Raw genomic sequence first — 26,417 nt, forward strand, 5'->3', positions numbered from 1 at the left:
GGTGACCACATATGCTTTTATATCCCCTTTTTATTTTAAAAACTCTTATTGTGTTTCCCTGATTAAAAGTATAATACAAGCTAATTTTAGAAAAATTTGAAAACACAGAAAAATATAGAGAATAAAAAATACTCATAATCCCACCATTGAAAGATAATTGCTACTTACATTTTTATACATTTCCTTTTGCTCTTTCTTCTATGCTTATTATATTAGTTAGGATGCTTTTGTCAGCACAAAGGGCTTCTGGACCCAATTCCAACATGTCGGGGGGGGAGCTCCCCACACCAACGAGCAGCTCTGGGACACCAGCAGGGTGTCTGAGAATTCAACTCAATTCTCACACTCTTTTCAGAGATGGAATCAGACTCCACAGGTAAAGGGCTCAGTCCCACAAGACCACCCTCTCTTTCAGGTGCCAGCTGCAAGTCCCAGGTTGTCACCTGTGCTTCTGACTGACCAGCTACAAACTGGAGGTTTCAACCACCCCCTCCAACACAGGAGGCCAATCGCAAGTCCAGGTTGTTACTGTACTTTTGTGTGTGTGTGTGTGTGTGTGTGTGTGTGTGAGGGAGATTGTCCCTGAGCTAACATCTGTGCCAATCTCCTGCTATTTTATATGTGGGGCACCACCACAGCACGGCTTGATGAGCGGTGTGTGGGTCTGCACCTGGGCTCCAAACCTGTGAACCCCGGGCTGCCAAAGCAGAGAGCGTAAACTTAATCACTATGCCACCCAGCCGGCCCCTATTACAGTACTTCTGACTGACTGGCTGTAAATCAGAAGTTCCCACAGCACCCTCCTCAGGTTCAATTAATTTGCTAGAACAGCTCACAAAACTCAAGCAAATCTGTTTAGTCACTAGATTACTGATTTATTACAAAGGATATTAAAGGATACGAATTAACAGCCAGATGAAGAGATCCATAGGGCCAGGTCCTGAAGAAAGGAGCTTCTGTCCTTGTGAAGCTTGGGGCCGGGCACGGTGGCACATGGAAGGGTTCTGGTTCCCCAGCGTGGAAGCTCTCCAAAAAAGGGGGCTGAAGAGCTGTCTTTTTGGGGTTTTGTGGAGGCTTCATTACGTAGTCATGATTGACCAATTCATTGGCCACTGGCAATTGATTCCGCCTCAAACCGCACCCCCGCCCCGGAAATCAGGGGATGGGACTGAAAGTTCGACGCCTATGATCACACAGCTAGTTCTCCTGGCAACCAGCCCCCACCCTTGGGTGGGGTCCAAAAGTCACCTTCATTAACCAAAACAAGAGACACGTTTATCAGTCTTAACGCTTAGGAAATTCCAAGGGTTTTGGGAGTTGTGAGCCAGGAACTGTGGATGAAGACCAAATATATATGAGAAATATACGTTGATCACCTGAATAACCAAATATTTATTTCTTATAAATCACAATACCACAGTTAGATAACAAAACCACCCTGACTCAAACAAGCTAAAACAGAAGGAAAGCTATGAATGATCTCAGGGAGCAGGAAACCGAGAGGCAGCCAGGTGTCAGGGTTGATGGAAATCAGTGACATTCTAAAGGATGCAAGGGCGCCTCTCCTCTGGGCCGTCCACACACTGACTTCCTCCCAAGGGTCATTCTGCAACAGCACCTTCACGGGCAGCATCTCGTCTGCCTCTCCGGGCAGGGAGATGAGTGAAAGGGCTGAAAGTCTTCCCCTCCAGTCTCACTGGCCAAGCTGCTTCACACGCGCTCTGGAACCAGTCACCATCATTGAGAATGCCGGATGCCACCAACCAGTGTGGACCGGCTAAAGGGGGGGATTACTGCCATCGGCTTAGAGCAATCACCCCAGAGCTGGGCCCCTGCCCTGAGTCCCATGGTCTGTCAGGTTAGAAGAAGAGGAAAAGGAGGCTGGAGGAGCTACCAAAAGTGTCTCCTACTCCAATAGATTCAGATGGATGACATGATACAATTTTGTATCCTTACTGTTTTAACTGAGGCCATATTATGAACATACTCTTTGTAGTTTAAACTTTTTAAATAAATAAGTGGTCCTATAATAGTCCAACAAGTACATACACCACAATTTACCTTTGATAACAGACACATTGAGATGCGGTTCTGTCGTGTGCTCTCGTGACTGGATGGCTGACCGGGAGCTGCGGCTGCTGCAGCTCAGCCTCACGAGAGGATCGCACCCCGGAGCACCAGCCTGCAAAGAAAGCCAAATTCAAAGTGCAGCTTCCACTAAATGTGTATCACTTTCGCACCACCATAAAGTCAAAAAATCATAAGCTGAACGATCAGAAGTCAGAGACCATCTATATTTGTCTTTTTAATCATTGAGGGATAGGAGAGTTTTGTGGCTTTTTTGAGGAAGATTAGCCCTGAGCTGACATCTGCCGCCAATCCTCCTCTTTTTGCTGAGGAAGACTGGCCCTGAGCTAACATCCGTGCCCATCTTCCTCTACTTTATACGTGGGACGCCTAGCACAGCATGGCATGCCAAGCAGGGCCATGTCCACACCCGGGATCTGAGCCAGCGAACCCTGAGCCGCTGAAGCGGAATGTGAGAATTTAACTGCTGCGCTACTGGGCCGATTCCAACATAAATTTTTTTATTTTAATGATATCCAATTTATTTTTTCTTTTGTTACTTATACTTTAGTTGTCATACCTGAGAAACCATTGCCTAATCCAAGGTCGCAAAGATTTGCTCTAGGTTTTCTTCTGAGACTGCTATGGTTTTGTCTCTTACCTTTAGGTCTGTGTCCCTTTTTGAGTTAATTTTTGTATATGCTGTGTGATGAAAATAAGAAGAAGTTCTCACATACTGAGGTATAACCCTGATTCGGCGTGAAACTTGTTTTTCCCGGAGCAGCCTGACTTAGGGCCCACAGAACATGCAGTGCACACCTGCTTCAAACATTTTCCCAAACAAAAGAGTGGGCTCTTTAAAGACAGGGGCGAATGTCTCTCTTTCTCTGACACCAGTACCCGTACTTCTTCAAAAATAAGTTTTTCTTCCCAGAGGACCAAGGTCAAGTTGACCTCTGCATATGTGCTAACTGCAGCAAAACGTATCCTTGTGACTTTGGGAAAAAAATCGCATTCCTGTCACGCTTGATATGCGTTTTTGCTCTGAAATGGAATATAAACACACTGTAAACCACGCTTCTCCTGAGTGCCTTCTTCCCCAGTGGACATGGCACTTCTGGGCTAGTCATCAGCATTGGCTCAATAAATATTGCTCTAGCTTTCTTATCTATAGATTGGTTATTGATTATTTGCATCAATACTGTGAAACAGGGATCTAATTTCATGTAATTATTCCAGTCCCTTTTGTTGAAAAGACTAATCTTTCCCCATTGGATGGTCTTGCTACCCTTGTTTAAGATCAATTGACCATAAAAGTGAGAGGTTATTTCTGGGATCTCAATTCTACTCTATTGATGTACCCGTCTCTCCTTATGCCAGTACTGCGGTCTGTTGATTACTACAACTTTGCAGTAGTTTTCAAATCAGGAAGTAGTGATCCTCCAACTTTCTTCTCCTTTTTCAGGATTGTCTTGGCTATTCTAGATCCCCTACATTTCTATGTGAATCTTAGGATCAGTTTCTCAATTTCTTGCGAAAAAAAAAAAAAAAGCCTGTTAGGATTTGGTAGGGATTGCTTTGAATCTGTAAATCAATTGGGGAGTATTGTTATCTTAACAATACTAGGTCTTCCAATCCATGAACATGGGATGTCTTTACATTTATTGCTTTCTTATTTCTTTAGTGATGTTTTGTAGTTTTCAGTGTATAAATCTTACACTTCTTTTTAAAAGTTTATTCCTAAATATTGTATTCTTTGTGATGCTATTATAAGCAGAATTGTTTTCTTAATTTCATCCTTGGATTGAAATACAATTTTCTCGTGTAGTGCTCTGTATCCTACAACCTTGCTGAGTTCATTGATTAGCTCTAATAGTTTTGTGTGTGTGTTTATGAATTCTTTAGGATTTATATACACATGATCATGTCATCTGCAAACAGAAGTAATTTAATTCTTTCTCTCTAACCTAGATGCCTTTTATTTCTTCTTCTTGCCTAATTGCCCCAGCTAGAACGTCCAGTACAATGTTGACTTGCAATGATAAGAATGGATATCCTTCTCTTGTTCCTGACCTTAGGGCGAAAAGCTTTTAGTTTTTCACCACTCAGTATGATGTTACCTCTGGGGTTTTTTGTAGACGCCCTTTAACAGGTTGAGAAACCATAACTTATAATAAATGGCAATTTTCATATAAAATCTTTGGTACAGTGTTTGGCACAGAGTAAGCCATGAAGAATATTAGTTATCATCATCATCTACTTAACGATCCTCCTACTGTAGGACATCTGGATATTTCCTCTAGGGGCCAGCCCAGTGGTGCAGCAGTTAAGTTCCAACTTCCGCTTTGGAGGCCCAGGTTTCACCAGTTCAGATCCCGGGAGCGGACATTGCACCACTTGGCAAGCCATGCTGTGGCAGGCGTCCCACATATAAAGCAGAGGAAGATGGACACGGATGTTAGCTCAGGGCCAGTCTTCCTCAGCAAAAAGAGGAGGATTGGCAGCAGACGTTAGCTCAGGGATAATCTTCCTAAAAAAAATTAAAAATAAATAAATAAATAAGTAAATAAAATTAGATATTTCCTCTACTTGATCATTATAAATAACCCAGTGATGAACATACAGGCTGACCCCTGTGCCCTTTTAAAACCAAACTGTAGCCCCAAATCTGAACGAGTATATCACATCAGCTTCAACTTCACTCATGAACCTTAAGAATATGGCAATTCTAGGGGCCAGGCTGGTGGTACAGTGGTTAAGTTTGGCGTGTTCTGCTTTGGAGGACTAGGGTTCACAGGTTTGAATCCCAGGCGTGGACCTACACCAGTCATCAAGCCATGTTGTGGCAGCATCCCATATACAAAATAGAGGAAGATAGGCACAAAATGTTAGCTTAGAGCCATTCTTCCTCAAGTGAAAAGAGGAAGATTGGCAATAGGTGTTAGCTCAGGGCCAATCTTCCTCACCAAAAAGAAAAAAGAAAAAAAAAGAATATGGCGATTCTACCAATTCTCCAGCAGTAAAATCTTCAGATCTTCTCCATAACAATCATGGGTTGAATTGTGTCCTCCTAAAAAGCTATGTTGAAGTCCTAACTCCCCAGTACCTCAGAATGTGATCTTCTTTGGAAATAGTGTCTTCACAGAGGTAATCAAGTTAAAATGAGATCATTAGGATGAGTCCTACTCCAATGTGACTGGTGTCCTTATGAGAAGGGGAAATTTAGACACAGAGGTGGACACACACAGAGACGGCGTGAAGAGACACAGGGAGAACGCCATGTGGAAGGTTTGACATGATGCATCTACGAGGCAAGGAATGCCAAAGATGGCCGCTAACCCACCAAGGCTGGGAGAGAGCTATGGGATGGATCCTTCCTTGCTGTCGTCAGAAGGAACCAACACCTTGGTCTTGGGCTTCTAGCCTCTAGAACTATGAGACAGTAAATTCCTGATATCTTAAGTCGTCCAGTTTATGCCATGGCAGCCCGAGGGAGCTAACGCAATAATTCAGACAGAGAGGAGAACGGAGGTGTTGGTTGGTGACTGGCGGTGTCTGCGGCTCAGGGTCTGCAGGGAAACCTTAATTCCCAGGTTGGGCTTCCGACACAGATGCCTTAGCATGTGCACATCACCGGTCCTCTTCCGGGTTACGGGCAAGCTGTTGTCAACGCTGCATGCCTGACACCGCGGAGAGCCTGGCACCCCCCCAGCCTGCGAGCCTGTGCAGTGTTGGGGCTGGACTTGGCCTGAGCAGCTAGAACATGCTAGGGCAGTGGTGAGAGAGCTAAGGCACCAGCACATGCACACTCACTCCGAGATCATGATTGTGACAATATTTGGGTGGAAAGGGTGTTTTTAAATGTCGCATTCGTGCATGCCTGCATTCACCAAACACAACTGAGCACTGCTTGACACATGTGTCTGGCCCCAGGGGAATCTAGGACGAAAATGGCCCACCCTTGTCTGCAGACGCCAGTCTGGCGGGAGAGACAGACTGGCACGTGGGCAGTGATCACGTGGACAGCGGCAGAGCCAGTTCACACTGTGACAATGCTCCCTCTGTGCCAGGCCCTGCTCTAAGCATCTGAGGAATACGAACCCATTTAAGGCTCACCCTTAATGAGCCTTACAACCTTCGAGGTGATTCAGTTGTTACCGCCCTTGAGCAGAGGAAACTTGCAGAGCCAGGATTGGAACCTACAGTGGGAGCTCTTAGCTATCATGCTGTTCATTCCCTCTGCAAAACCATCACAAGAAAACCAAAGCGTGTTACAGCAGTAAATACGGTAACAATAAATACGGCCCTAGCAGTGGGCAGGAAGTCCTGCAGAAACAAAGAGGGGAACACAACCCACTCTGCCTGGAGGAGTTGAAGGATGTTCCCCGGGGCAGCCATTCCTTAGCTGAGCCTTGAAATCAGAATTCACCCAAAGCCAACAGTGGGCAGGTCGTCCCAGGCCTGCTCGAGGGCAGACAGGTGTGGAAGGGCTGGCCATGTCCAGCTGGCATGGGTCTGTATGTTGCAGCAGTGTCCTCCTTGAAATAATAGCCATGAAGAGTTACAGAGAACCACGTTCTTCATCATTATGTCCTCTCTGCTCATTTCAATTCCAACAGATACAGTATTTCTTTTCATAAACGAGAAATACTTAAAAATGTAAAATTACACTTGAAAAATTTTACATTTAAAATATTTTTAAACGAAATATTATTTCTTGATTTCTAATCACATCGTTTCTATGATTGTCTGATCACTTTCGAACGGAACCACAATGATATGAAAACTACAGTTTGCAGGCCAGATTCCCAGGGGTTTTGGTCTGAGGGGACCTACACAGTGGCAGTGACTTAGAAGAAGACCATGGAAGAGAGCAAACATGGATTCTTGCCTAAACTGGAAGTTTCTAAAAATTTTCCATGAGGTGGCAGCAGCTCTTCAAGTAGTAGTTGTGGAAAAAGATCTTGCCTGAAAATTAAAATCTTTTTTTTCGCCACTAAAGAGATCTCCTTCACATCCTTGAACTTTGCCTATCTAGATAAAATCTGTGAGTTAAAAATCCCTCTATTTAAAAGTCGGATCTGTTTTCAAGTGTTGCTATTTTCTTGATGACATTTTCTACCAACTAATGCAAATTGAGGTTCTTCTATCTTTCAAGGTCATTTCCAAAGGGCCTCGTGAAAGATGCAAAACTCAATTCCCACCACAGCTACTGGAGAGCGGTATTTAATTGTAGCCCTGCCAAGCAAAGTGAAGCAAGCATGAGCAATTCTGGCATCTGGAAGTGTTTCATGCTTCAAGGCCGACTGAGCGCGTCCACTACTTTCCACTCTCAGGCCGGCTGCCCTGCTAATTTCTATTTTCTCAGAAATTACGCTGATCTCAATTTACACTGTGAGGAAGAACAAGCCAGCTGAAGTGCAGCAGAAACAGACGGTAGAATGGATGGGCCTTACAGAAGAGAATTGTTGCAGGCTGGGAACAAAGGGCCAGATGGATTAGGCCAGTCTGAGCCCCAGCTCCGCCTCCTACCAGCTGGGCCCCTCACCTGATCTCCCTAAGCCAGTTTTTTTCAACCCTACACATAAGGACAACAATACCTACTCACAGGATTGTGGAGTGAAAGGGGAGAATGTCCTTGAAAACACTTTAAAAACTCTTATGTGCCGCACATATTAGCTGGAGTTATAGCAGATGTTTATCAGGTCACCAAAATATTTTTACCCACCGGCTTTTCTTTTTTTGCCTGTCTCCCATACAAGAAAGACAATGGAAGTAAAAGCAAAGTTATCATTCTCTGTCAATCAGTTCTTGGCTCATTCTTATCCCTGGCTGTGCATCAGAACTGCCAAGGAGCCCTCACCCCAGCCCAGGGCAATTGCTAGTCCCTGTGGCGTGGGGTGTAGATTTGAAGCAGCCACTTCATAAGCCCTCGGAACGTCCTTGGAGGGACTCTGCCTTGCCCTGAGTGGTCACATGCTTTCCTTGATGCAAACACTGCCAGCAAGAAACCAAAGCTTTTGCTTAAATAAATCTGTTCAACAGCTGCTTCAAATTCAACCTAACAGATCCCTTGGGGGATAAAGCCGCTGGACCTCGCCGAGTTCAACGTGCACGCTCTCATTCCGGCCTTCGAGCAGCATTTTCACTAGCATCTTTATAGAATTATTCAACACTGAAAGTGGGTAGCTGTGGCCTATAATTTGAGAGATCTTTAATTTAGCATAATTATAAGGACACTTCTGAAATTAACGTCCGAATAGCCGAAGGCGCTCCATGACTCCACCGACACCTGACTTCAACACCCTCCTTCTTTCCTCTTCTACGCCTACCCCGTCTCTTCCCCCAAATGATGCTTCAATTCAGAGTTCTTTACTAATTTAAGTACTTTATTTGTTGCAATGGAGTTTATTAAACCTCTCTAATGAATATATTAGCAGTTTTGGGTTAGTTTTCCGTCAAAAGCATTCATTGATAAGGAATCTTCAAATGTGAATATTCCAGCAATTTTCTCCATGCCATTGGATCAAGAATAATTTGCTGGGGCTGCCCCACAGGCTAGCGGTTAAGTTCGGCATGCTCTACTTTGGCGGCCCTGGTTTGGTTCCTGGGTGTGGACCTACAACACTGTCGGTGGCCATGCTGTGGTGGTGACTCACATACGAAAAAAAAAAAAATAGAGGCAGACTGGCACGGATGTTAGCTCAGGGAGAATCTTCCTCAAGCAAAAAAAGAAAAAAAGAGAATAATTTGCTGTAATATTAACTTTCTCTGGAAGGTATCTGCATACATTTGAACTAAATTCATAATTTTTCAAAATAAGCCCTAAATTAAAAAAAAAAAAACAAAAACTATTCTGTATTAAAACCCAAACAATTTTCATACTACTTTCCTTTCCAGGAATAAGAACACATAAAGCAATGTGGTCCTGACATGTCTTGGTAGGAAATAAATGTGCACTGAACTTCCCCTCTTCAAAACAGAGACACACTCTGTCCTGCGGCCTTGGGAACAAAAATGAAGGGCAGCCCAAGGGGGCAACTCATGGCCAAAAGTCAAGCCCAGGCTGTGGGGGTCCAGGTAGCTCTCTGTTAGGGGCCACACATCCACTGGGATGTGGCCACACTGCCTGTCTGTAGCACCTTTGCTGTATCATCCTAACCACACTGATGGCCCATCCTAACTTCGGATTCACACTCTGGGCCCGCAGAGTGCTTGAACTTGACAACTGTCCCTCTCACAAAGCCATCCACTGTTAGGTCTTAGAGGCACGAAGTCTTCACCATCTTCTGTAGACCAAGCAAATTGTTGTTTAATTGCAGTAAAATGCATCTAACATAAAATGAAGCATCTTAACCATTTCTAAGTGTGCAGTTCAGTAGTGTTAAGTACGTTTGTGTTGTTGAGCAACTGATCTCTAGAACTCTTTCATCTTGCAAAACTGAAACTCTGTCCCCATCAATCAAAAGCTCCCCATCCCCCACCCCTCGGCCCCTGGCGCCACCATTCTACTTTCTGCCTCTGTGAATGTGACCGCTCTGGGTACTGCATACAAGTGGAGTCATTTGGTATCTGTCTTTCTGTGCAAGCAAATGTTTTTAACCCTAATCATGTCACATCAAATTCACAGCCAGAAAGCAGAATATCTGAAAACTTGAACTTTATGAGTAAATATGTAAAACACACTCTCACACAAACACACGTACTCACAGACACACACTTCTTCCTGAGCTTGGGACAAAGTCCATCTGTGGGGGCCCCTGAAGGCCTGTTTTGTGAAACTGCTGCTCCAGGTGTTTCATCTGGATTAGCAGAAAAGAAAGGTGTGCTGTGGCAAGCGGGACGGGTCAAGGTCTTTCAAGTTATACAAGATTGGGCCTGCAGAGAGGGTGCTCAGGATGCACCCTGGAGCTGAAACCCGACATGAAACCGGTTGCAAAAGGGAACCGCAGCCACCTCCGAGATCAAACCCAGGGCCAGGTGTGCAAAGGAGCCTCGGGGCTCGGAGCTCTGGCCTGGGAATTTCACAAAAGACTCGTCTGGTTCTGCAGGTTTGGCTTTGAGGACTTGTTTCCATGCCTCCCAATGTTATCTGCACCTCCTGTGCCAACTTGGCCCAGGGTCAAGGTGGGTTGGATCCAGGAGGAACGAGGGAGCAGGTGTCCAGAGGATTGCGACAGGAAGCCCATTACGAACAACTTCTTACTGTCTCCACTCTGAAATCCACTGTGTTCTTACCTTACAAAACATTCTGGATACTTTGCTCCAGGGTGGAAGGCTCGGCTGGCTGCCCTGCTGGTGGCAGGGCCAATGTGGGGCCAGCACAGGCCAACAGCCTGGGCGCCCTGTACTCTCAGGGCACACAGTGCAGCCGACCTCTGGCTTCTCCCATGTTCCCGAGGTGGGGCATCTGGAATGCGGGTGGGGTGGGGCCCTCATTGAGGGCTCAGGACTATTACTCCTCCCGTCTCCCTCTGCTTTTGCTGCTGTGCAATTTATCTGAATAGTTCCACCCTCCCTTCAAGGCTTCAAGGGACTGGTGGCCTGTCCGGGGGGTGCTCCGACTGTGCAAGACGTGGCCGCTTCTGGGGCCTGGCAGGTGGGCTCACCAGGGAGGCGTCTCCACGGGTCACCAGGTCTCTATTCCTGAGCTGGAGCCCGCAAAGCCCTGGGCACCTCTCCACGCGGCTGGGGCTCCCCAGGCTCCTGCCCTGCCTTCCTGGAAGACTTGTTCCTGGGGGGGCCCAGACAGCACCGGCTCCCAACCTGCACGTGATCCCAGGCTTCCGGGGATGCTGACATTTTCATGGGGTCCCGTGTAATATTCTGGCTGGCTCACGAGTTGGGGGATGAGGGGACTTCCTCAGGATGCTAGCGGTGGCCATGGTGGTTTGGGCTGGGACAGATGTGGGTGTGTGGATGAGTGATGTGGGGACACCCTCCACACGCCTCCTCTCCTCTCCCGGATAATCCAGCTGCTTTCTCCCCCCATCACTCCCCGCACTGGCTGGAGGGAAGCTGAATGCGCAGAGGCTGTCCTCTGTGCTCGCTCCCTCCCTCCTTCCCTCTCGCCCTCCCCTCTTCTCTCCTTCTCTTCTCTCTCTAACAGTTTAGCAGTTTGTTAAAAGTGAAACGGACATTTACCCTAAGACCCAATAATTCCACTTCCAGCTGTTTACCCAAGAGAAGTGACAACACGTCCACACAAAGACTTCCATAAGAACATGCATAGCAGCTGTGTCCATAACTCCAAACTGGAGACACCGCAGATGTCCATCATCGATGAACACGTGGGGCACATCCCTACAAAGGAATACCACTCAGCACTAAAAAGGAGGGGGCTGCTGAGACCGACAGTAACATGAATTAATCTCTAAAACATTAGGATGAGGGAGTGAGATAAGCCTGACACAAACAGCTACCTGCGGGATGAGTCCATTTGTATAGGATTCTGGAACAGGAAACTAGCACGAGAAAGCCGCCATTGCCAGGGCCCGAAGCGCCGGGCACACGGGGCTCTTTAGAGGGATGGAAATGGTCTGGATCTTGATTGTGTTGGGGGTTACATAGGTAAATACACTTGTCAAAACTCATTTAACTAAACCTATAAAAATGAATAATTTATCCTGTGTAAATAAAATACTTGAATAAAGGTTTGGTTTTGTTTTTTTAAAGCAGCTTAGTCTAGCTTCCCTGAGTGGGTGGCACAATTTTTGCCTGGAAACGGAGGCTGGAATGACAGGCATCCTGACCAACGTGTCCAGCACAAATACTTCAGTGGCACAGAGGCCCATTGTGATCAGACCAGAGTCCCTCTCCAGCCTGAGCTGCTCCTGGCCCGGAGCCCCAGCCGGCACCAACGATGTGCCATTCCCTCTGTGAGCTGTGCCTTTTGACACTTCCATAGCTTTGACATCCTCCTCTCTTTGCCTTCAATACCCTCCATCCCCACCTTCTTTGCTAGGAAAGTTCGTGAATCCTCAAAGCCTGACTCGCGTCCCTTCCCCCCTCCTCTGGGCGCTCATGATGGCTGCACTAGTCATACTGTACTATACCCTCTCTGCTGCTCAGTCCTCCCACAAGTCCATAAGCTCCGCGAGGTCATCCACGACACTGCCGTATTTCTCTCTGCGTCCCCCGAAGCACCTAGCACATGCTCTCAAACATAGCAACGAAACATTCCTTGAATGCCTGTTAGGCAACATAGCAGGCCTAAATAAATTCTCACAGAGAAGTAGATGTTATTCTCCCCACCTCGCAGATGAGGAAAATGCAGCTCAGAGAGTTTAGGCAATGACGTCAAAGGTGAGACGTGGCAGAGTTAAGTCTAAGGCTTCAAAGTCTGTCCTCTTTACCTTCACTCACTCAGTCAACAAACACCAAACGCCTGCTGCGCCGTGGGTACTGTGCTAGTGTTCCTAGGGGGTGAAGTTCAGTCCCCGCCTTCAGAGAGCTCGGACAGGAGCAGAGCTCCCAGAGTGGGCAGCATCCCGGAAGGAAACATGAGTGGATGGATGCGTCCACCTGCCTTTCCTCCTCTCTGCCATCTGCACCAGCATGCACCAGCATGTGCAGTGGATGCCACCATTTCCTCTCCCCCTGCCCCACCCCCACCCACCCAGGATGAATCCATAGGCCCTCAGCACACCCCATCTCAAAGGCAGCCAGCCCCGGATCCTCTGATTCGTTCAGCCAATGGACTTATAGTTCTTTGGTGGGCTTCTTGTTTTGTATTTTATTATAAAAATCTGGGTGAGGGGCCAGCCCTGTGGCCGAGTGGTTAAGTTCGGGCGCTCCGCTTCGGCGGCCCAGGGTTTTGCCTGTTCGGATCCTGGGCAAGGACATGGCACTGTTCATCAAGCCATGCTGAGGCGGCATCCCACATGCCACAACTAGAAGGACCCACAACTAGAAATACATAACCATGTACTGGGGAGCTTTGGGGAGAAAAAGGAATAATAAAATCTTTGAAAAAAAATCTGGGTCATTTATTCACTAGGTTTATGCAGGCACTGCTTGCTTTTTTGCCAGAGTTTGAGCTTGGAGGATGGGCCGCCACGTGGAGGGAGCCGTTCGGTTTGTCGGTTACCCACTGGAAGGCTCTGTGGTGCCTAGAACACCGTGGGTAAGGGTCCAGATGTTCGTCATGAAGAAGTTTTGTCCATTTCGTTTTCTGAAAACTGATTTTGAAAGAGTGAACTTTCCCAGTCAGATTTTTAAAAAATCTTTCATTTCCTATGTCTGCCTGCAACATGTCAGGAAATAGCTCAGAGATAATTGTACCTTTCTTGAAAACAAAGTATAACGTTTTATTTGGGGCCAAATGTTCCCTGTTTTCTCCTTCTTTTCCAATTCACTGGTAGAACAGATAAAACTGTGCTACATATTTACTTACTTCATGGTACCACCCAGAACAATGCAATTTAGAAATTAGTACCTGTATTTTACTTTACGTTTTCATAAGGATTAAACCTGTCATCGAAATATGATGAAACCAAATTACTGCCACTCATAACAACACAGATGAATGTCATAAACATAACACTGAGTGAGGAAAAAGGATCCAGAAGAGTACATACGCATTATGATTCCATTTACCTCAGGTCCAAAAAGAGGCACACAGGACCTGTGGGAAAGGAAGTCAGGGCGGAGGTTACCATGGGGGCGTGACTGCCAGCGGGGCCCAGGGGCTTCTGTTCTACTTCTTTCTTTTCTTTTCTCTTTTTTTTGAGGAGGATTAGCCCTGAGCTAACATCTGCTGCCAATCCTCCTCTTTTCTGCTGAGGAAGACTGGCCCTGAGCTAATATTTGTGTCCATCTTCCTCTCATATTTATTGAATTTTTCTCTTTGAACTCTGAATATTTATATCATTAAAAATCAGGAGAGTTAGACCAAAATCCAGATTTCTGGCTTCTCTTAATCAGAAAATCTGATGACAAGGGACCTATGTTCCTGATTGGCAACAATTGGCTGACTCATATTTGTTTTATCAGCACCTGTCAGGTGACAGGCACTTGCATTGTGCCAGGACTGGGGATTAAAAATGAATGAGATGAGATCTCTGTTCTCAAGCAATTAGAATCGAAAAAATAAGATAAGAGAGGTACACCAATATTTATAATACAAGCTAGAATGTGATAAGTGTCCTAAGAGATTTATAAAAAGCTATAAAATTCCACAGAAGGGAGAAATCACATATCAATGGAGAACTCGCAGAGGCCTTTACCATTTTTTCCAACTATAAGATAAAACATTCTCTGGGGCCAGCTCCGTGGCCGAGTGGTTAAGTTTGCGCGCTCCGCTGCTGCGGTCCGGGGTTCGGATCCTGGGCGCGGACATGGCACCGCTCATCAGGCCACGTTGAGGCAGCATCCCACATCCCACAACTAGAAGGACCTGCAACTAAGATATACAACTGTGTACAGGGTGGGATTTGGGGAGATAAAGCAGGAAAAAAAAAAAAAAAGATTGGCAACAGTTGTTAGCCCAGGTGCCAATCTTTAAAAAATAAATAAATAAGTAAAATAAAATAAAACATTCTCACTGTGGAAAAATTAGAGGATTCAAACACACAAAAGACAACTGAAAAACAATCATAATAATTCCACACATTCAGGTATGTTTCTTCCAATCTTATTTTTTATGTGTGTATCTTAATAAAACTGACATATCACATTATAGCCTGCTTGTAGTTGCCCAACATATGGTGTGAACATTTTCCAAGTCATTACAGTTTGTTTCAGAATCCTGATTTTTAAAATTGCCGCATTTTATCTCATAATACAGATGCATCAACTTTATTTTATCTATTGCCTATTGTTGAGCATTTTGATTGTTTTTACTTTTCTGCTATCATGAAGAATGCTAAGGTAAATCTACTTATTTGCAAATATTTGTCCCCAGCTACAGAAAATTTCTTGAAACAAGTGTCATTTAGACTCTGCCAAAGTTTGTAAAAAGTGTACAGAGGAGTGGGCCCCGTGGTCAAATGGTTAAGTTTGCGCATTCCACTTTGGCAGCCTGGGATTTCACCAGTTCAGATCCTGGGCGTGGACCTAGCACTGCTCATCAGGCCATGCTGAGGCAGCGTCCCACACAGCAGACCTAGAAGGACCTACAACTAGAATATACAACTATGTACTAAGGGGCGTTGGGGAGAAGAAGAAGGAGAAAAAAGATTGGCAACAGACGTTAGCACAGGTGCCAATCTGAAAAAAAAAGTGTACAATGAGGCAGAGTAATACTTGAGAAAGGCGATGACCACTAAGACAGGCCACCAAGGAAAGCACCCTGAGAACTAACTACTACTATGTAGGGCGTGCTTTTGCCCTAAAACTTTTCAGGTATTTGCATTCAGTCTTTATAATTTTTGCAATATCTGTATACCAATTACACAGATTTATATATAAATATTATATGAAATAGTTATATAAAATATAAATTACATTTATAATATAATATAAATACATTATATAAATGTAACATAATAGAAACAAAAGTGTATTATAAACATTATAATTCACAATAATTATGTAAATTTTAATTTTTAATTTTATTTTGGAAGAAGCCTGGCCCTGAGCTAACATCCATGCCCATCTTCCTCTACTTTCTATCTGGGATGCCTACCACAGCATGGCTTGACAAGCAGGGCGTAGGTCCGCACCTGGGATCCGAACTGGCGAGCCCTAGGCTGCCAAAGTGGAAAGTGCGAACTTAACTGCTGTGCCACTGGGCAGGCCCTAATTATGTAAATTTATATATATAAAGACTTAGCTTTTAAAAATTAAGTCCATTTATATATTTAATAAGGAAATTTTACATCACTACCTCACATGGAAAAATCAGATAGACATACAGATCACTGGACTAGAACAGAGCATCCAGAAATAGTGCACACATGTATGGACAACCAACTTTTGACAAGGGTGCCAGGGTAAGTCAGTGGGGAAAGGTGTGAATGTGAATGGTGCACCCACTTTGGAACAGTCTGTCAGTTTCTTATAAAATTACTTACCATAAAACCTAGCAATTCCACTTCTAGGCATTTAACCAAGAAAAATGAAAATATACATACAAAAATATTCATAGCAGCTTTATATCCCCAAACTGGAAATAACCCAAATGTTTATCAACAAACGAAGGGATAAATAAGTTGTGACATATCTATATAATAGAATTCTACTCAGCAAAAAAAACAAAAACCAAAAAAAAATGATAAAAAATTACTAAAGACAACAATGTAAATGAATATCAAAAACACTGTGCTGAGTGACAGAAGACAGACACAAAAGACCACATGTCATGTGACTTCATTTATATGAAATGCCAGGAGCTACAAATTTTTTTTTTTTTTTAAGGAAGATTAGCCCCTGAGCTAGCATTTGCTGCCAATCTTCCTCTTTTCTGCTGAGGAAGACTGGCCCTGAGCTAACATCCATGCCCATCCTCTACTTTATATGTGGGACGCCTACCACAGCATGGCTTGCCAAGCAGTGCCATGTCTGCACCCAGGATCCGAACTGGCAAACCCCAGGTCGCCGAAGCAGAATGTGTGCACCTAACTGCTGCGCCACCAGGCCGGCCCCCAACAAATTTAATCTACATGACAGAAAGGACCCAGGGCTGCCTGGGGCTGGGGGTAAGTGGTAAGGATGAATGAGAAGGAGCACAAGTCAGCTTTTTGGGGTGCTACAAATGGTCTATATTTTGATGACAATGGTCATTATATATTTGTCAAAACTCAAAGAACTATACTCTTAAAATAGGTGTATTTAAGTTGATTTTAAAAAATCCTTTCCATTCTCACCACACACACACACAAAAGGTAACTGTGTGAGGTGATGGATGTGTTAACTATTCTTATTGTGGTAATCATTTTGAAATATATATATGTATAACAAATCATCACGTTGTACACCATAAACTTATATCATGTCATATTTCAATTATATATCAATAAATCTGGGAAAAAAATTAAAAATTCCTATGACAAAAAAAGCCCCAGAAAACCAGGGCTGGCCCCGTGGCGCAGCAGTTAAGTTCATGCAGTCTGCTTTGGCAGAGGTTCACCGCTTCGGATCCTGGGTGTGGACCCACATCGCCTACCAAGCCATGCTGTGGCAGCATCCCACATACAAAATAGAGGAAGACTGGCCCAGATGTTAGCTCAGTAACAATCTTCCTCACGAAAAAAAAAAAACCCATTCTGGCATCACACAAGATGCTCAAGTAGGAAGCTTTAGGGGTCAGTCTCTCCTCCACCAAAGCAGACTCTGAGCTGGAAAGAGGATTGTGGTTGACTGTTTCAGAACTCTGAAACCTGATCACTGACAATGACCAGGAGAGTGGAGAGGCTGCTGCTGTTTCATAACGATTCCACTGCTCATTCCTCAGCCCCACTGGGACTGCGGGGGCAGCAGCCAGGTTCCTGCAGTGGCTGCACTGGTGCCAGGATGCGCAGTGGGGCTCTTGTCCTTCAGCACTTTGGGGCTGTGTGTCTGGGCTGGTCTGGTGGTTCCCCGAGGGGAGGGTGTGGTCACTTGTCTTGGTTTTGCCCCCTTGGGCTGCAGCAGCTTCCCCAGAAGTATCTGCTGGAGGATTTAAGGGATCAGAACCTTTTTTGGGGACTCTTTCTAGGTCACTGGCTGACTGCAGAGATGATGGAATAGAAACTTTGGTGACCACATGCAATAAGGAATACACACTTTATGACAAGAGTTTGGAAAAGACACAAAAGGAGGGTTCCAGCCCTCAACATGCAACATCAGCAATCCCCAAGGAGTGAGAGAACCAGATTTCTAGAGCTATTACATCATAATATTTGGAATGTCCACTTCGCAACCAAAAATTAAAAAGCATACAAAGAAACAGGAATGTATGTCCCATTCACAGGGAAAAAAGAATTTGACAGAAACCATCCCTGAGGAAGCCAGGGCATTGGAATTACTTGTCAAAGATATTAAAGCAACTATTTTAAATATGCACAATGAGCTAAAGGAAACCATGGACAAAGAACTAAAAGAAATCAGGAAAACAATGTATGAACAAAATGAGAATATCAATAGAGAGAAATTATCAAAAGCAACCAAATAGGGGCCGGCCCCATGGCCTAGTGGTTAAGTTGGGTGTGCTCTGCTTCGGCGGCCTAGAATCGGTTCTTAGGCGCAGACCTACAGCACCTGTCAGCTGCCATGCTGTGGTGGCAACCCACATAAAAGTAGAGGAAGACCGGCACAGATGTTAGCTCAGGGCCAATCTTCGTCAGAAAAAAAAATAATTCACTAGAGGGGCTTAACAGTAAATTTGAGCTGGAAGAAATCAGCAAATTTGAAGATAAGGCAATTAAAATAAACCAATCTGAGAAACGAAATTCAAAAAGAATGCAAAAAATTAGCAGAGCCTGAGGAACTTGTGGGACACCATCAAGAGTAACAAGAAACACATTATGGAAGTTAGAAGGAAAAAAGAGAAAGAGGCAGAAAAAATATTTGAAGAAATAATGGCTGAAAATTTCCCATACCTGATGAAAGATACAAGTACACACATTCAAGAAACCCATGAATCCCAAGCAGAAAAAACCCAAAGAAATCCATACATTATACGTGTTATATATATACACATTATAATGAAATTGTCAAACCCAACACAAAGATGGGATCTTGAAAGCAGCAAGAGAAAAGCAACTTTGTCATGTACAAAGGATCCTCAATGAGATTAATTGCTAATTTCTCATCAGAAACCATGGTAGGCAGAAGGCAGCAGGATGACATATATAAAGTCTTGAAAGAACAAAAACCCTATCAATCAAGAATTCGATATCCAGTAAAACTATCCTTTAAGAATAATGGAAATATGAAGATATTTCCAGCTAAACAGAAGCTGGGGAGTTCACTACAGTATATCCGTTTTATAAGAAAGGATAAAGGGGGTCCTTCAGGCTGAAATGAAAGGTCTAGACAGTGAGTTGAAGTCATAAGAAGAAATAAAAAAGACTGGTAAAGGTAACTACTTAGGTAAATACAAAAGCCAGTATCATGGTACTCTTTCTTTGTAACTCCTCTTTTTTTCCTATATGATTTAAAAGGAAAATGCATAAGAAAATAATTACAAATCCGTGTCAATGGGTACACAATGTATTAAGACATAATCTCTGACATAACAATAAAGGGGAGGTTCAGAGAGGCATAAGAGCAGCTTTTCCACTATTCAAACTGAGTCGGCGTTATTCAAACTCAGTTGTTACAAGCTTAAGAAGTGAACTGTAATCCCCAAGGTGACCACAAAGGAAATAACTAAAAAATATATAGAAATGAAAACTAGGAAATCAAAATGGTACACTACAAAAATTCAACTAAATACAAAAAAGGCAGTAATGGAGTTATCAATGAACAAAAAGCATGTAAGACATACAGAAAACAGATACATGGTAGAAGTAAATTCTTATCAGTAAATACCTTACCTGACAATTGATAAATTCTCTAATTAAAAGAGAATGGCAGAATGGATTTTAAAAAAATATGATCCATCTATATGCTGTCACTAGATAAAAAGACACAAAGAGGGGCTGGCCCAGTGGCGCAGCAGTTAAGTGCACACATTCCACCTCGGTGGCCCGGGGTTCACCAGTTTGGATCCCAGATGTGGACATGGCACCACTTGGCAAGCCATGTTGTGGTAGGCGCCCCACATATCAAGCAGAGGAAGATGGGCATGGATGTTAGCTCAGGGCCAGCCTTCCTCAGCAAAAAGAGGAGGATTGGCAGCAGATGTTAGCTCAGGGCTAATCTTCCTCCAAAAAAAAAAAAAAAAGACACAAAGAGGTTGAAAATAAAAGGGTGGAAAAAGACATTCCATGCAAATAGTAACTGAAAGAGAGCTGGGGTGGCTATATCATTGTTAGACAGAACAGACTCTAAGGCAAAACAGGTTAAAAGAGACAAAGAAGGATATTATATATTGTCAAAAGTTCCAATTCATCAAGAAGATCTAACAATTAGAAACATAAACACACCTAACAACCGAGCCCTCAAAATATATGAAGCAAAAATTGTCAGAATTGAAGGGAAAAATAGACTATTCAATAATAGTTGGAGACTTCAGTACTTCACTTCCAATAATTGACAGAACAACCAGAGAGAAGATCAATAAGGAAACAGAGGACTCAAACAACTTATAAATCAATCAGACCAAAGAGACATAAACAGTGCTTCACCCAACAACAGCAGAATACACATTTTTCTCAAGTAAACATGGATCATTCCTGAGGTCAGATCATGTGTTAGGCCACAAAACAAGTCTCAATAAATTTAAAAAGACTGAAATCATCAAAGTTTCTTTCCTGATCACAATGTAATGAAACTAGAATCAATTACAGAAGGAAAATGGGAAAATTCACAAATACATGGATATTAAATAACATATTCTTAAACAATCAATAAGTCAAACAAGAAATCATAAGGGAAATTAGAAAATATCTTGAGATGAATGAAAATAAAACACAACATACTAAAACTAATGGAGGAAGATTGTACAGATGGTAGCTCCAGTCTAATCTTCCTCAAGCAAAAAAAACAGGAGGACTGGCAACAGATGTTACTCAGGGCAAATCCTTCTCAGCCAAAAAAACCCCCAAAACAAAAAAACTAATGGGATGCAGTAAAAGCAGGGCTAAGAGGAAAATTTATAGCTGTAAATATCAATATTTAAAAAAAGAAAAAAATCTCATATCTATAACCTAACTGTAAGGCTTAAGGGACTAGAAAAAGAAGGGCAAATTAAACCCAAGGCTGGCAGAAGGAAGGAGATATTGAAGAATAGAGCAGAGTTAAGCAAAATAGAGAACAGAAAAAGAACAGAGAAAAATCAATGAAACCAAGAGTTGGTTCTTTGAAAAGATCAACAAAATTGACAAATCTTTAGCTAGATTACTAAAAAAAAAAAGAGGACTCAAATTACTAAAATCAGAAATGATTGTAGAGACATTACTACCAACTCTACAGAAATAGAAAGGGTTATAAAAGAAGACTATGAACAACTGTATGCCAACAAATTGCATTATCTAGATGAAATGGACAAGTTTCTAAAAACACACAATCTACCAACAGTGACTCAAAAAGAAAAACAAAGTCTCGACAGACCTATGACAAGGAAGAAGATTGAAATCAGAAATCAGAAACCTCCCAACACGGGGCCGGCCCGGTGGCACAGCGGTTAAGTGTGCACATTCTGCTTTGGCAGCCTTGGGTTTGCCAGTTCAGATCCTGGGTATGGACATGGCACCGCTAGGCAAGCCATTGCTGTAGCAGGCATCCCACATATAAAGTAGAGGAAGATGGGCATGGATGTTAGCTCAGGGCCAGTCTTCCTCAGCAGAAAAGAGGAGGATTGGCCCCAGATGCTAGCTCAGGGGCTAATCTTCCTCAAAAGAAAAAAGAAAAAGAAAAAGAAACCTCCCAACATAGGAAATCTCAGGACCAGATGCCTTCACAGGTGAGTTCTACCAAGCATTTAAAGAAGAATTAACACCAATCCTTCTCAAACTCCTCCAAGACATTGAAGAGGAGGGAATACCTCCTTTTTTTTATTTGCAGAGGAAGATTCGCCCTGAGCTAACATCTATGCCAGTCTTCCTCTATTTTGTATGTGGGTTGCTGCCACAGCCTGGCTGCTGACAAGTGGTGTAGGTCTGCACCCAGGAACCGAACCCAGACTGCTGAAGAAGAGTGTGCCAAACTCAACCATTAGGCCACCAGGACTTGCCTGGGAATACCTCCTAACTCATTCTATGAGACCAGCATTATCCTGATATCAAAGCCAGACAAAAAACAATGCAAGAAAAGGAAATTGAAGGCCAATATCCCTTATGAATATAATATAAATGCAAAAATCCTTGGGCCAGCCCCGTGGCTGAGTGGTTAAGTTTGTGCGCTCCACTTCGGCGGCCCAGGGTTTTGCCAGTTCGGATCCTGGGTCCGGACATGGCACTGCTCATCAGGCCACATTGAGGCAGCGTCCCACATGCCACAACCAGAAGGACCCACAACTAGGAATGCACAATTATGTGCCAGGGGGCTTTGGGAGAGAAAGGAAAAGTAAAATGTTAAAAAAAACAACAAAACCTTCAACAAAATACTAGCAAACTGACTTCAGCAGCATATTGAAAGGATTAGACACTATGACCAAGTGGAATTTATCCCTGAATGGAAGGGTGGTTCAATATACAAAAATCAAATAATACACAGCATTAATAGAAGGAAGGGAAAAAACCATGATTACCTCAACTAAGGCAGAAAAATAATTGGAAAAAATCCAACACTCTGAAAAACATGTAACAAACTAGGAATACAAAAGAGCTTTCTCAACATGAAAAAGGCCACTTATGAAAAACCCACAGCAGACGTCCTACTCAACGGTGAAAGACTGAAGGCTCTTCCCCTAAGATCAGGAACGAATCAAGGATGCCCAGTTTCAGCACTTACAGTCCACACGGTACTGGAAACTCCCGCCTGAGCAATAAGCAAGAGAGAAATAAAAGGCATCAGAATTGGATAGGAACAATATTTTATGTAGAAAGCCCTAAAGAATCCCCAAAAACCTGTTAGAACTAATAAATGAATTCATTAAAGTTGCAGGGTCCACAACACATAAAAATCAGTTGCATTTCTTTCTTTCTGTTTTTTTTTAGGAATGTTAGCCCTGAGCTAACATCTGCTGCCAATCCTCTTCTTTTTGCTGAGGAAGATTGGCCCTGAGCTAACATCCTTGCCCATCTTCCTCTACTTTATATGTGGGACGCCTATCACAGCATGGCATGACAAGCAGTCTGTAGGTCCACAGCCGGGATCCAAACTGGCGAACCCAGGGCTGCCACAGGGGAACATGAGAACTTAACCACTGTGCCCCCGGGCTGGCCTCTATTACATTTCTATATGCTAGAAATGAATAATCTGAAAAGGAAATTAAGAAAACAATTCCATTTACCATGGCAACCAAAGAATAAAATACTTAGGAATAAATTTAACCAAGGAGATAAAAGTTTTGTATGTTGAAAACTTCAAAATATTGCTGAAAGAATTAAATACCTGAACTGGAAGAGTTAATACTGTTGAGATGACAATACTACCCAAAGGGACACACAGATTCAACACAATCCCTATCAAAATCCCAATGGAGTTTTTTTGCAGAAATAGAAAAATCTATCCTAAAATTCATATGGAATCTCAAGGGATTCCAAATAGCCAAAACAATCTTGAAAAAGAAGCACAAGCTGGAGGACGCACACTACTGAATTTCAAAACTTACTACAAAATTACAGTAATCAAAACAGTGTGGTCCTGGCAGAAGGACAGACATACAGGCCAATGGAACAGAACAGAAAGCTCGGAGATAAACTCTCACATATGTGCTCAACTGATTTTTGAAAAGGGCACTAAAGTCATTCAAGGAGGAAAGGGCAATCTTGTCGACAAATGGTGCTGGGAAACTGGATTTTCATATGCATGAGAATGAAATTAGACCCCTGCCTTATACCAGAGATAAAAATGAACTCGAAATAGATCAGATCTAAATTTAAGAGCTACAACTATAAAATTCTTAGAAGAAAACATAGAGGAATATCCTTATGATCTGAGATTTAGCAATAGTTTCTTAAATATGATACCAAAAGCACTGGCAAGTAAATAAAAAAATAGGAAAATGAAGAGGGGAAGGGGGTTGGGTGATGGGCAAAAGGGGTAAAGGCGCACATACATATGGTGACAGATAAAAACTAGACTATTGGTGGTGAGCATGATGTAGTCTATACAGAAACTGATAAATAACAATGTACACCTGAAATTACACAAGGTTAAACCATTATGACCTCAATAAAATAATTTAAAAAAAAACAGGGAGCCAGCCCTGATAGCCTAGTGGTTAAAGTTTGGCACTCTCTGCCTCAGGGGCCTGGGGTTGGTTCCGGGTGCAGACCTACACCCCTCTGTTAGCGGCCACGCTGGGCTGGAGGCCCACGTACTAAAAAACAGAGCAAGGTTGGCATGAATGTCAGCTCAGAGCAAATCTTCCTCACCAAAGAAACCAAAAACACCTACTACGATACCTCAAGGACAAAAGAGACAGACAACCCAACTGAAAAATGGACCAAGGACTCAATGTCTGCAAAGAAATGGCCAATAAGTCCACGAAAAGATGCACAGCTTCATTAGTCATCAGGGAAATCCAAATCCAAACCACCACAATGCACTTCACACCCACTAGGAGGGCTGTTATTAAACACGTACACACGCACACACGCTAACAAAATGGGAAATAACAAGTGCTAGTGAGGATGTGGAGAAACTGGAACTGCGGGGGAAGAAGAAATTTCCCTCTGCCTTTCTAAGTTCTTCTGGGCGGTTTAAGAATGAAATTGACATGAGACAGATTAATAGGAGAAACTCAAATTTAATTTCCTTTGTACAGGGACCCCAGATGCATGAGAGTTTCACAGACTGAAGGGTAAAATGAGCTATATACGCCATCTTGAGCTAAGAACGGCACAGGGGCTGAGGCTGCAGAGGGGAGGAGAGTAATTCACGAGATGATAAGAAAAACAAATGTGCAGTAATCAGAGGCTTGCTGTGCCATACAGATAGGTCATAAAAATTTATTTCTGGTAATAACTCTTTTTATGGGCAAGGCCCCCAATTTAAATTCTTTAAGGGAGAGGGAAAAGTTTCTCTTGAGCCCACAGGGTCTCAATTGTCTTTAGCTCAAAATAGTCCACGTGCACATCTTGAGGGGGCTTGTTCCGAACCCGAGAACCCCCGAGCATCCCTAGTGGGAATGTCAAATGGCATGCAGCATAAAATGTGGGAAACAGTTTGGTGGCTCCTGGAAAAGTTAAACAGAACTACCACACGACCCAACAATTCCACTTGTAGGTATACAGCTAAAAGAAATGAAAACACGGACTCAAATAGATCCCATACTCGAATGTTTCTAGCAGCGTTATTCACAATAGCCACAAGGTGGAAATGACCTAACAGATGAACCGATAAACAAAATTCCATATATACACACAATGGAATACTATTCAGCCATAAAAATGAATGAATTTCTGATACATGTACAACATGTAACATGGAAAACATGGTAAATGAAATATGCTATTCACAAAAGGACAAATATTGTATGATTCCACTTTTATGAAAGTGGGAAGAGGCAAGTTCACAAAGACAGACAGTAGAATGGAGGTTACCAGGAGCTGGGGTGAGAAGAAAATGGGGAGTTACTCCTTCATGGATAGTTTTTGTTTGGGTGATGACAAAGTTCTGAAAATATCATTATAGGTAGTGGTGATGGTTACACAACATGGTGAATGTACTTAATATCACTGAATTATACACTTAAAAATGGTTACGGGGCTGGCCTGGTGGCGCAGCGGTCAAGTTCGCACATTCTGCTGCTCAGTGGCCCCGGGTTTGCCGGTTCAGCTCCGGCTGTGGACATAGCATCGCTTGGCAAAAGCCATGCTGTGGTAGGCGTCCCACATGTAAAGTAGAGGAAGATGGGCACGGATGTGAGGTCAGGGCTGGTGTTCCTCAGCAAAAAGAGGAGGATTGGCAGCAGATGTTAGCTCAGGGCTAATCTTCCTCAAAAAAAAAAAAAAAAAAAGGTTAAAATGGTAAATTTTAGGTTATACATACTTTATTACAGGAAAACAAAAACAAAATCCATACCCAACCGAGACTTTTTCTTGGACTAGTTAGAAAGCCTGGAAGAGCACGTTAAAGGGAAAGCTTTTTCAGGATTTAGGTCATTCTGGCTCAACAGGACCAGGGGAGATGAGCAGGTTCACTCCCAAGCAAGCTTCCAGAGACTGCACTATCAAACCAGAGCACGCATTCACCCAGCCACGGCTCAGAACGAGAAACAGAAACGTCAGATGGACCCACGGGGCTTTTGTTCTCAGCTGTTTACGTTCTGTCTGCAAACCGTAAAGAAAGGGAAATCCCTACCTAGACGGGGATTTCCCCGCCGGCTGGGAGCGGCCGAGCCTGCAGCGGGGTGTGGAGCGTCGTCGGCCCTTTCTCCCACCTCCGCACCCAGCACCTAAGCGCTTCACAACACTCCTTCGCCACGTGCCTCGGAGCTTTCCAGGGACGCTCCGCGCCGGCGGGCCCCGGGCCACCGATGACCCGGATAAGCCGGGACGAGAGCCTGCGGGAAGGGCCGGCTCCGGTGCAGGGCGGAGGAGGACTTCCGCCCCGCCTGGGAACCGTGGCCCGGGGATGCAAGGGAAGTGACGAGCTCGCGGGCTCTGCCGGCGGCGCCCTGAGCCCGCGCCCGGCGAGTCCCGGGAGGCGGCCCC

At 43.8% G+C, this 26,417-nt stretch overlaps 1 long non-coding RNA gene across 1 annotated transcript; it reads right to left on the reverse strand.

Moving 5' to 3' along the window:
* Positions 1–12,784: 12,784 nt before the first annotated feature.
* On the reverse strand, positions 12,785–26,417 carry LOC103556004 (uncharacterized). Its single transcript, XR_546100.2, has 4 exons — positions 26,065–26,417; positions 14,295–14,470; positions 13,666–13,693; positions 12,785–13,240 (listed from the first exon to the last, which is right to left on the reverse strand). It is a non-coding gene; the product is annotated as an uncharacterized lncRNA (long non-coding RNA).

This window comes from Equus przewalskii, chromosome 12 (assembly GCF_037783145.1).
Source record: "Equus przewalskii isolate Varuska chromosome 12, EquPr2, whole genome shotgun sequence".
NCBI lineage: Eukaryota > Metazoa > Chordata > Mammalia > Perissodactyla > Equidae > Equus > Equus przewalskii.